The following is an 11,700-nucleotide window of genomic DNA, read 5'->3' as shown; positions in this document are numbered from 1 at the left end:
AACCCCGCCACTAAGTTGCACTTAGTTGCAAACCCCTCCACGTTCTGCAAAGAGCTCGGGCGTGAAACTGAACGGCAGAGGACTGCTCTGGCACCAGTCGGGGAGCGTCTGTCCATCGTGCAGACACTTGCGTACGTGATTTCCTCCGAGGGCTGCTTCTGCTCCCTCCTCACTGAAGCTGTTGTGTCCTGGGCACCGTGGGGTTGGCATGACCGAGCTCCGCCTGGCCTGTTCTCCAGCAGAGCGCGCTTTGTTGGGTCTACGTGGTGTGGGACGAGGCAGAATGTGCCCGGTGCTGTAAGCGCCCCAGAAGTGGGAGAAAACCCAGGAAGAAGAGACAGAAGGGAAGAAGAAATGGAAACGGCCCCCGTGCCAGACAGGCGCTTTAGTGGACAAAGTGACATTTGAATTGAACTTTTAAAGAAGGTAGGATTTCAAAAGGCAGGGGAAGCATTTTTCAGATGTGAGAATGATAGGAACATACAAGGTGTAGGGGGCACAGCGGGCTTGTTGGGAAACCAAGGAGGCGACGGAAATGGCTGGAGTGTAGGCTGCCTGCTGCCGGTGGCTTCAGGGACAGCCCCTGGCCCACAGCCTCCCAAGTATTTATCCTGTCAGCCTTTGGATATCTAAGGTTCCTGAGGCCAATTACACAATGTAGCAACTGATACAATGTTTTCCAGGTATTACTAGTAAGTGCTCAACATGAAAAAAAGATCCGGTTGGGTGTTAAATCATATCCCACTTCTGCAGCATCGTGAGGCCTGGCCTGGTCCCTGGCAGGGTGCAGAAACTTCAATGCCAGGGGTTCTCAAACTTGAGTGTGTGTTCAAGTCACCGGGTGATAGTTAAAATACACATGGCCGGGCCCTGCCACGGAGTTTCTGATTCAGTGGGTTTGTAATGGGCTTCAAGAGTATGTGCCCCTAACAAGTCCCTGCCGCTACTGAATCGCTCCTTGCAGACTCTTCTGTGCAATACCTCTTGCATCGTCTGCTTTCGTCTCTCTTGTGCTGTGTAGCTCACTGCCACCCAGAGCACCCACTCGGTACTCTTTGTTGCACACATCCAGTTTAAAAATTCATTCTCGGGGCACCTGGGTGGCTCAGTCGGTGAAGCGACTGACTTCGGCTCAGGTCATGATCTCGCGATTCGTGAGTTCAAGCCCCGCGTCGGGCTCTGTGCTGACAGCTCAGAGACTGGAGCCTGCTTTGGATTCTGTATCTCCCTCTCTCTCTGCCCCTCCCCCACTCACACTGTGTCTCTCTCTGTCAAAAATAAAATAAAAAATAAAAATAAAAATTCGCACTCATCGTGCCTTCAGATCTGCCTCCCCTTAACTTTCAACCATCGCTCCCAATTCTGCGGGGAGGCCTCCTCATGGAACATGTGTCCGGCTGGTGGTTAAGTCACAGGCACAAGAGTCAGACTTCAAGGTCCATCTCCTGACTCCACTGTTTTTTATGTGACCTCGGGAAAGTCACTCAACTTTTCTTTCTTTTTTTCAAATGTTTATTTATTTGTTTAGAGAAAGAGAGAGACAGAGAGAGGCAAGGAGGGCACAGAGAGAGAGAGAGAGAGAGAGAGAGAGAGAATCCAAGCAGACTCCATGCTGTCAGGGCAGAGCCTGAGGCGGGGCTCCAACTCACAACCCATGAGATCACGACCTGAGCCAAAATCAGGAGTCAGAAACTTAACCGACTGAGCCACCCAGGCGCCCCACTCAACTTTTCTTAATTTCCTCCTCCACAGAATGGGTCTGATAACGGCACTTTTGTCATAGGATTGATGTGCGGTTTCAATGAGAAAATGCATGTCAAATAGCGTGGTACTCGGCACGTCTGTTCTGTGACTGCTGGGACTGCCAGCATCCCAGGCGACCGTGAGGAAGTATGTCAGAAGCTGAGGATCTGCTGCCCTTCTGTGTCTGGGCCTTGGCCCCTCTTGGCTCCAGGGGCTTGGTGGGCGACCCAGTGTCTCCCCTGGGGAAGGGTGAATTGACCCCTCAGGTATAGCCAACAGTTGTCTGGAAGGAAACCAAACCTCAGAGCAGGAGGGCGCCCAAAGCAAAGCTGTGTAGGCATTTTGGTCCCCACCTCCAGCCGCTGTCCCCACCGGCCTGTTGCCCAGAGTCCCTGGCGATCTATGAGCAGGACGTCAGGACTGTTTCATATGGAGACGAGGTGGCAGCCTCGGGAGTTTGGTATCAAGGCGACAGAACAAGCCTTGGGAAGAATGCGTCTCTCAGTTGCAGTTTTAATTTCCAGTCTGTAGTGAGTGGTTCTCCAGCAATATCGACCTCAAGTTCTGTCTTTTTAAAGAGAAGGCAGAGAAAATCCACTCCGGTCACTGTGGCATGCTAGCCAGTCTGTCTTGTCTCTCCCTGGTCACAGGGACACCAGGGGCCTTTGCAGCCAGGCCTTGTGCTGACAGGGGCCCCGGGCCTGCAGGACTGCTGGCTCACCTGCCCCACCACAGATCTGCACGGTGTGGGGGGGTGGGGGTGGGGGGTCCTGACCTTCTCCAGGACATACTGGCCTCATGCTGGAAATGGCTATAGTCACAGGTTTGTCTGTTCTCTGGGCTGGTGTGCCCTCTCTCACTGCCACTGTGGAGCCACACCGTGCCGTGTGAACAAATAGGAAACAGGCTCCTCCTGGCAGCTCAGGGCCACACTGCCCCCTGGACCCCAAAGTCACGTAGCACGTGGGCCTGTAGCTGCGGATCCCCCTCCTGTGTCTCGCCTCCTGGGAGCACCTGTGTGAATCCAGTAAAGGCCGTGTGAATCCAGTGAATCCAGTGAATCCAGCCTCCCTGAGGCTCCTGCCAAGCTCTGTCTTCCGCCAAAGGAGTTGAGGAAACCAGCCTCTGAAGGCAGATCTGAAGTTGCGGTAAAAATTTGGGACTCTCAGGGATGGATCTCAGATACTGTGTGACATCTGTGCTTTCTCGGCCTCCCCACAGCCACCAGGGACCCCAGGCCTTCCTGATGCCTAGTGCTTTGAATCAGGGACTACCATTTTGTCCTCCAGGGTATTTCCAGTCTGATCTAGGGGAAAGCAAAAGATAGTGTTTAGCAAAGGATTCTTTGCAGGCACTCGTCTGGCTGGCTGGGCACAGAGGCTGCTCTCCACCTTCAGGCAGATCCTTGTCTTTGTCCTTGTCCTGACTTGGGCTTCTGAGAAGAAAGTGTACATTCTTCAGTGGATAATGAAAGCAAGCATTGCTTTTATCTTTTTTTTCCCTGGCACATTAGAATTCTAAACAATGGGAAACAGGGGGAGGCACACAGATGAGTTTGCCCTCCAAGCTGGGATGTCAGGAGACACTAGAACCGTCCCAGAGGAGGCCATACTTTGAGGCAGGGGTGTCTTTTAAGTCGTGCCACAGACTTGAGACCACTAGGCTGTTACTGGTCCTGATTCTCTCTCACTGCCCTTCCCCCCCCGCATAGGCTGGTCCCCAGTGTCTCTGTGAGAGGTACGGTCAGGCCGAGGCTGTGGCACTTTCCTTGCTGTTCTCCTGTTCCAAAGCGTGTCCCTCTGGGGCCCTGAGAAGCTACTAAAAAGACAAGGTAAGACGGGTAGGCAGATCGAAGATGGGGTCCAGACTTCCCAAGGACCACTGATCTTCTGTTTCTGTGTCTCTCAGAAAGAGGCAAGTGAAGACCCCAATCCATACTCTGAGACTGCCGGGACTTCTGTTCAGGCAGGAACCCAGGGCATGGCCCTGTTCTTGCTCTGCATGTCCGTTTTCCTTTTAGGGGAAATGTATTGTGTATTCTGCCCCCTCAGCTGGGAAAGGGAAGAGGGAGAAAATGACTGCTAAAGTATCATTTGCAAAGGTTAATAATTCGCAGCTCTCCAGGGGTACTCGGGCCTCCCCTGACCTGCCCCCCGGTTGCTGAGAAAAAACACAAAAGTTCAGATCAGCAATCACGTGGGGCCCAATGTGTGAGACATGGCAGAGCCGAGTGGCCTTGCGCTGCTGTAAAACATTTATCTCAGTTCTGCATCTGGACCCTGGCCTAATAAATTCCTCCAAAGGTATGCGGACTGCCTCTTCGGGTGCAGGATGAGGCCAGGGTCACCTGGGTAGTCAAAGGAGGGGACTGTCATAAACATGGACTCAGGACAGGGACAGAAACCCACTGGAGCTTAAAATTCCAGGCTCCAAGTTAATGAGCTACTAAAAAGACAAGGTAAGACAGGGGTAGGCAGATCTGAAGTTGGAGTGAAAATTGGGGCTATCGGGGATGGACCTCAAGTGTGAGGGAGGGAGGCTGGAAACTTGTACTGAGCCAGGCAGATGGGTGTAGTAGAAAAGGGCCTTGGCCTTGGAGACAAAAGCGGTGGGTCGTAGCCATGGCTCTGCTATGAACCTGGGGTGGCCTTGGCTGGGTCACTTCCCTTCTCTGGGTCTTTGTTTCCTAGTCAAAAAATTGAGGCCGTACAACTCAACAACACAAAATGAAATGAGTGGATTAAAAAATGGGTAAAAGACTTGAACAGATGTTTCTCCAAAGGAGATATGCAAAAGGTCAATAAACACGTGAAAAGATGCTGCGTTCATCTTTAGAGAAATGCAAATCAAATGAGACGTCCCCTTGTGCCCATTGGGATGACCGTTATCAAAAAACCCTGAGAAATAGCAAGTGATGGTGAGGATGTGGGGAAATCGGAAGCCTGCATGCTGTCGGTGGGAATGTAAAATGGCGCAGCTGCGGCTGAAAACGGTATGGTGGTTCCTGAAGAAAATTAAACATAAAGCCACCATATGATCCAGCAATACCACTTCTGGGTACATGCATCCCAAAGAATTGAAAGTGGGGGTTCGAACGGATACTCGGACACCCATGCTCATAACAGCATTACTCACAAGAGTCAAAAGGTGGGAGTAACAAATTCATCACCAGATGAATGGATAAATAAAATGTGGATAAATAAAATGTGTGTGCACGCAGTGCAGTGTCACTCAGCCTTAAAAAGGAAGGGGATTCCAACACGTGCTGTACAATGTGGATGAACTTGAGGACATTCGCTGAGTGAAATAAGCCAGTCACAATAAAACGTACCGTATGGTTTCACTTATCTGAGGTACCTAGAGTAATCACATTCATAAAGACGGAGAATAATGGTGGTTGTCATGGGCGGGGGGCAGGTGAAAATGGGCAGTTGTGGTTTAATGGGTGTGGAGTTTCCCCACGTCGGGCTCCGTGCTGACAGGTCAGAGCCTGGAGCCTGCTTTGGATTCTGTGTCTCCCTCTCTCTCTGTCCCTCCCTCACTCACGCACTGTCTCACTCTGTCTCTCAAAAATAAATACATTAAAAAAAAAAAAAAAGATTCTGACCAGGATGTAGAGGTGATGCCAAGGTATTGATCCCTTCCAATTTTTTACAGAGCAGGCAGGACCAAGGGCAGCTGACACCCTCAGGGTAGGTCACTTGCAGCCTCGAAGAGCTTTCTCTGTTTACCCCAGTGTGCCTTACACATGTCATAACTTTTAAAATTTCTTATTTCTTAACCTTAGTGATCATGACACACATATATAGGAAAAATGCATAAAAGCAAAATGCAGAGCTCAATCTTTAATCGTACACACCTGTGTAACCACCACTCAGTTCAAGAGCTGGAATCTTGTCAGCATCCTGGAAGTCAGGAGAGTGTGTTACCACCTAAGAGACATCACCCTAAGTCCTGCCTGATATTTGGGCCTTACGTACATAAGTGGAACCCCAGGATGAAAACAAATGTACTATAGCTACACTGAGCACCATGGATAGATCTCACAAATATAGTGACAGCAATAAATCAGAACCAAGAAGAATACACCAGAACAATTTATTGAAGACCAACCTTTCCCTCTGTTCTTTGTCATAAATCAACTGTTTTTATTTGTATTGGTCTGTGTGGAGGGTTTCTCAACAATTCCGTTGGCCCATTTGTCTATCTTGTGCCCATGCCAGATTGTAGTAATTACTGTCACTCTCCTGTCTTGTTACGCTTCCTTATTTTTATTTTTTGGAACTAGCTTGTCAACTTCCACCAAAAAACCCAACCAAACAAATAAACAAACATGCCCTGTGGGAAGTTTGATTGGAAATACATTCATCTGTAGATCGGAGCGCCTGGGTGGCTCAGTCGGTTAAGCGTCTGACTCTTGATTTCAGCTCAGGTCATGATCTCACGGTTTGTAGGATCGAGCCCCATGTCCAGCTCTGTACTGACAGTGTGGACCTACTTGAGATTCTTTCTCTCCCCTTCCCTCTCTGCTCCTCTCCTGCTTGTGTGTGTGCCCATGTATGCATGCACTCTCTCTCTGTCTCTCTCTCTCAAAATAAATAAACTAAAAAAAAAAAAAATCTGTAGATCAGTTTGGGGGGAATGAACATCTTTACAGAGTTGAAGTTTCAATCCATGAGTATGGTATGATCTTCATTCACTTAAGTTTTCTTTAGTTGCTCCCAATAATGTTTTATAGTTTCCTCATGGTGTGGCAAAGTATCAATCCCTTTAAACTTTGAGGAGTCTGGGAAGGCTTGGGGCAGCTGGCCCATTTTGAGTCACTCCAGCTTTGAAGGGCTTCATCCCCTAGTGAACTAGACAACTATTATCAATTTCTCTGTGTGATACGATGGGAAAAAGTATTGGGAAGCCCTGGAGGTCTTTGTACTTTTTTGTTTCTGACCGGTTGCACAGAATGCTGTGTTGTGGGTGGGCAAGAATGCTATCCATAATGCCCCCAAACATCATGAACTCCTGAGTTGCCCATGGTGTACTCCCAGCCCGTTTATTTGCATAAGCTCGTTTGTACAATGTGTGCCCATAAATCAAGAGGGCATAACTTACAAAAACAATAGTAATAATGTTAGTATACACTGAGTATTTACCAGGTTCTGGATGATCTACAAATGTCTTCTTACTTAAGTCTCCAAAATATCTTATGAGGTTGTTAATATCTCGTGCTCTTTCTCTCTCCCTCAAAAATAAATAAACATTAGGGGCACCTGGGTGGCTCAGTCGGTTGAGCGTCCGACTTCGGCTCAGGTCACTATCTCGCAGTCCGTGAGTTCGAGCCCCGTGTCGGGCTCTGGGCTGCCGGCTCAGAGCCTGGAGCCTGTTTCAGATTCTGTGTCTCCCTCTCTCTCTGACCCTCGCCCGTTCATGCTCTGTCTCTCTCTGTCTCAAAAAAAAATTAAAAAAAAACATTAAAAAATACATGTATCAAATTCTTTTTCAATAGATAGCTAAACTTGGAGGGAAGGAAGGAAGGAGGTCTCTAAGGTCCAGAAGTGAAGAGGAAGCTGAAACAGCAGTAAGTAAGCGGTTTGTCCTCACAGAGTCACTTTGGGATAGGAGAGAGGACCTAGGGACTGAGACCCTCAAAAAGTTACATTCTCAACGAAAGGGTGGGATACAAGCCAGTCATGCTGGCAGAATGAGATTCCATTTTTTGAAAGCTTGCTGTAATTTAGACTTCTATCCCAGGTACTTGGGATGCTGTGACAAATACAGATCCCTGACCCCGGGAATTTATATTGTGGATGAGAGACAGAAAATAATTTAAAAACATAAGATATAAGTATGATGAAGAGGGACCTATTTAGTGTAAAAACAGAACAGGGAAAACCCAATCAGGGAGAGCAAGGAAACCATCTATCTTGGCCTGCACTCTGGGAAGAAGAAAGAATTTCCTCCTGTGAATTCCCATAGATTTGCTTTCAGAAGGCGCTGGGGTTGTAGCTGGGGTGAACGCTTTGCATGGTCTAGAAAACACCAACATTGGCCCCAGGTTGTTAGCGGCTTTCTTCCTCATCCTAGCGGTATGGAGGGGTGCTGCCTCACAAAAACAAAAACAGACCCTCCACCTGGGCTGCTATCTATCTATCTGATAGATAAAGGCCAAACTTGAGCTCGCAAGAAAAAAAAAAATACAGAACTATTCATGGGTTCCATGCTCCATATTCCAAAGCCCACACTCACACCTCTTACCTTCATGCCCTTCTACCCACACACCAGGCTTATCCTGCATACCGTCATGACACTGTTGTCTTCGATCCATGGTGTTTAGGGTCACAGAAACTCCAAGCTGGAAGAGACCCAAGCTGGAAGACCCACGTCTACTAGAGGTCTACTCCTTCCCCCTACACCTACTCCGAGCTCCCCAGCGGTGCGGGATATCTCTCTGTAACAAGATACAGAACCATCAGCCTCCATTGGCATACCATACCCCTAGACAAGGAAAGCTCAGTCCCTCCCCGGACTGTCCCTTATCCAACAGGCGCAGTGACACTCACAGACAGGCTCCTTAGTCCTTCTGAACCGAGTCATCTTGGGCAGGATAATTGACCAGGTGAGTCTAGGCTTTTCTTATCTGTTAAATGGAGACAGTGTCTCAAAGGGTTGGGCTGAGGGTTAAACAGAATCATAGATATAAAGGCTTAACAGTCACATAATAGATGTTGTTTTCTCTTCTCATTAACGTCTAGATCTAAGTAATCAGTAAAAAGACTGCTTTGCGTTAATCAGATCATATCCATTTACAGGCATGAGAGCTTTTAAAATTCAAGTTTTAGTGAGAGCAAACCTCATTCCGTTCAACCAACATTCCACTGGGAAAGGGTTTTGTCGCTTAAAAAAATAATTGTTTGTTTCTATTTGATTTTGAGCCAAAACTTTCTCTGCATTTCTCTGCATTTTCTATTCCCAGTCTCAAGGCTTGTGGCAATTTCTCCATAGTGCTGGGGTAAAGGGCAAGTCTGAGAAGTCTCCTGGTTAATATACATGCCAATGGGAGGGCTGTCTTTATTTTATTTTTGTCCAACTTTTTTTATTTTAGAAGTTTCAAGAATAAACATTACCGACTTAGGCTCCTTAACAGTGAAAGTATTATTTCCATGCAGTGCAATTCACCTATTTTACGTGGATAGGTTGATGAAATTTGGTAATTAAAAAAAATTAAAAAAAATTTTTTTAAATGTTTTATTTATTTTTGCGACACAGAGAGACAGAGCATGAGCAGTGGAGGGGCAGAGAGAGGGGGAGACACAGAATCCAAAGCAGGCTCCAGGCTCTGAGCTGTCAGCACAGAGCCTGACGCAGGGTTCGAACTCACAAACCATGAGATCATGACCTGAGCTGAGTCGGACGCCACTCAACTGAGCCACCCAGGCGCCCCTAAAAAAAATTTTTTTTAACATTTGTTTATTTCTGAGAGACAGAGAGACAGAGTGCAAGTGAGGGAGGGGCAGAGCAAGACGGAGACACAGAATCCGAAGCAGGCTCCAGGCTCTGAGCTGTCTGCATAGAGCCTGACGTGGGGCTCGAACTCACAAACCACACGATCATGGTGTGAGCTGAAGTATGTTGCTTAGCCAGCTGAGCCACCCAGGTGCCCCTGAAATTTGGTAATTTTAGACAATTACATAGCCACGCGCACACTCAAGATATAGAACAATTCCCTCACCTTAAAGCTTCCCTTTTAGGCCCTTGATTTTAAGAGAGACATTGACAGATTGGCTGGGGTCCAGGGTGAGAAGCCATGAAGTCATGGCCAAGGAATAAGGGGTATTCACAGAATCCCAGAGAAAAGAAGGCCTATGGAGGATGTAAGGAGCCTTTTAATACTCAAAGGGCTGCTATGTAGAATAAAGAGTAGACTTAGGGTAGCTCCGGAGGGAACCATTTGGATTTATGAGCAGAAGTGAGAGACATTTTGATTCAATAAAAAAAAAGAAAATCTCTGAAAACAATATAATAACCATTATTTATGGATGATAAAGTGAGTCTCGGAGTTGGAGTGGATTACTCTAGATCAAACAGCTGGGAAATGGCAGAGTCAGCATTTGAACACAGGTGTTCCAGTCTTAAATTCAGATTTCCCCATTATGTCCTGCCTCTTGGGAAGACATCCACCCAGGAGGCCCAGGGCACAAGGCAATACATCTGAAAATGACCCGTTTTGAGTTAGCGGCTCAGATGTTTGTTGTTTTTGACCATTTACTCTGTGGTTTGGGCCCTGCCTTTGCCGGGGAAAGCCAAGGCCCAGCTGAGATCAGCAGCCCCTGCGGCTTGGGTGGAGGAGGGTTGAGGCCACCCGGTCCTCTCTGGGCTTGCGGTTTGCTTTGCCTTACTGCCTGGAGCAATTTCTTGCCCCGATTTCTAGTGTGGGCCAAGGATCCAGGTCAGTCAGCCGCCTGGCGTCAGGGCCTGCCCGTGTGGGTGCTGCTGCTAAGGGATCATCTGCTCAGGGCGGCTGGGGGGCGAGGGGCTGACGCAGGGCCCCTCCCCACCGCCCAGGCGGCCACAGCTACACTGAGGACTTGCTGAAACACCTCCCACCTTCCCCGGCTGGGCTTGCCTGAGAGACTCTCAGTGGGTGTGAGAGGAAGGCAACTGTCCGTAGTTTGGAGAATAGAAACAGAGCAGCCTCAGGTGAAAAAACTAAGGAGGAGAGGGCATCTGAGAAGAGGAAGGGAATCTGGGAAGTCGGAGCAGGGTTTGGCCTGCAGGCCTTCTACTCGGCGGGGGTTACATGGGTTACCCCTCCCCAGGAAGGTCTCAGCATGAGGATGCCCAGGGGGTGGCCCTCAGCTCTGAGCCTGTGCTGGGGCACAGTGGACATTCTTAACACACTGCATATGGAGGTGTTGGTTGGGGTGACCATGACACCTGGCACGGAGAGGACCGAGGAAGGCAGAGGCGCCTCCTCCCCAGCTGCCCTTTCCCTCCTCCCCCTCCTCTTCTCTGGGAGGGGCGGACAAACAGTCGCATCCCCGCAGGGTTAGGCGGGCCCAGTGCTGACTGGCGTTAACACCAGCTCTGGGCCCACCAGCTGGCAGGAAGCAGGACAGAGGTCACTGGAACTCAGACCACAGGTCCCTGTTAAATACATCAGCTTTTAAATCAATCTTTGTTCAAAGTCCAGTGAGTTCCAAGACTAGAGCTGGCCAGCAGAGAGAGAATTCCCTGGTGAGCGGACCAGCTTTTCTTCTTCCCAGATCCAGGTAAGAGCTGACACTGGGTCCCCCTGCCTGAGGGCGCTGGCTGCCTGGGCCTGAGCCACCTTCTTTCTCTTCCTTTCTCCTTTTCCAAGCAGTGGCTGGCTGCCAGGGCACAAGGGAGGCTCATGGGGAAGGAGCTAGGGCCCTTTCGTGGGATGGCGGGGTATTGCCCACACTCTGAGGTCCTCTCTGCTTGTGACTCCTGACCCTCGCAGGTCAGGGTCTGCTTCACAAAGGGATTGGCAAACTGATCCTCAGAAAAAGCTTTCCCAGGGTTGCCTGAGGGGGTGTTGGCGTGCACCCATAAGGGAGTGTGACAACGGAGCTCCCAGGAAGAAATGTGGAAAAACCAGGGGGTTTCTAGGCTGGCTGAGTTTTAAATCGACCTCTCCAGGCTCCACCCTTTGGAGTTTATAATTCTAGGGTCTTGTGTGGGGCTGAAAATCTTTGTTTCTTTAACACGCTTCCAGATGATTTAGGTGTGTAGCCACGTTTGGGAACCATAGGCCGCTTCCTCAGCGGAAGAGTCAAGGGACTTCAGTGTGACTTCACCTAAGGGCTCACTGGCCGAGGTCGGGTCTGGGCTGGTTCTTCTCTCCTCAGCTGTCCCCGCAGGGTTGCACCGACGTGTTCTCAGGCCCGGATCCAGAAGCCACAGGGGCTGGGTGTCCAGTCACCTGTAGTCACATGTTCTTTT

At 49.2% G+C, this 11,700-nt stretch overlaps 1 protein-coding gene across 3 annotated transcripts in view; it reads left to right on the top strand.

Moving 5' to 3' along the window:
• The window catches only part of PDZK1 (PDZ domain containing 1), a 58,806-nt gene that overhangs the window by 4,084 nt on the left and 43,022 nt on the right, over positions 1-11,700 (top strand). The window contains exon 2 of one of the 3 annotated variants that reach the window (XM_042993953.1): positions 3,455-3,574. The exons of 1 other annotated variant lie outside the window; for it this stretch is intronic. The gene's annotated coding sequence lies outside the window, so the exon portion shown is untranslated. Of the gene's footprint in view, positions 1-3,454; positions 3,575-10,803; positions 11,007-11,700 lie in introns of those variants that run through there. One more of the 3 variants, XM_007092569.3, reaches the window with a different exon arrangement.

Source organism: Panthera tigris, chromosome C1 (genome assembly GCF_018350195.1).
Source record: "Panthera tigris isolate Pti1 chromosome C1, P.tigris_Pti1_mat1.1, whole genome shotgun sequence".
Taxonomy (NCBI): Eukaryota; Metazoa; Chordata; class Mammalia; order Carnivora; family Felidae; genus Panthera; species Panthera tigris.
The sequence above is the reverse complement of the archived record's forward strand: the minus strand, read 5'-3'. Positions and strand labels throughout refer to the sequence as shown.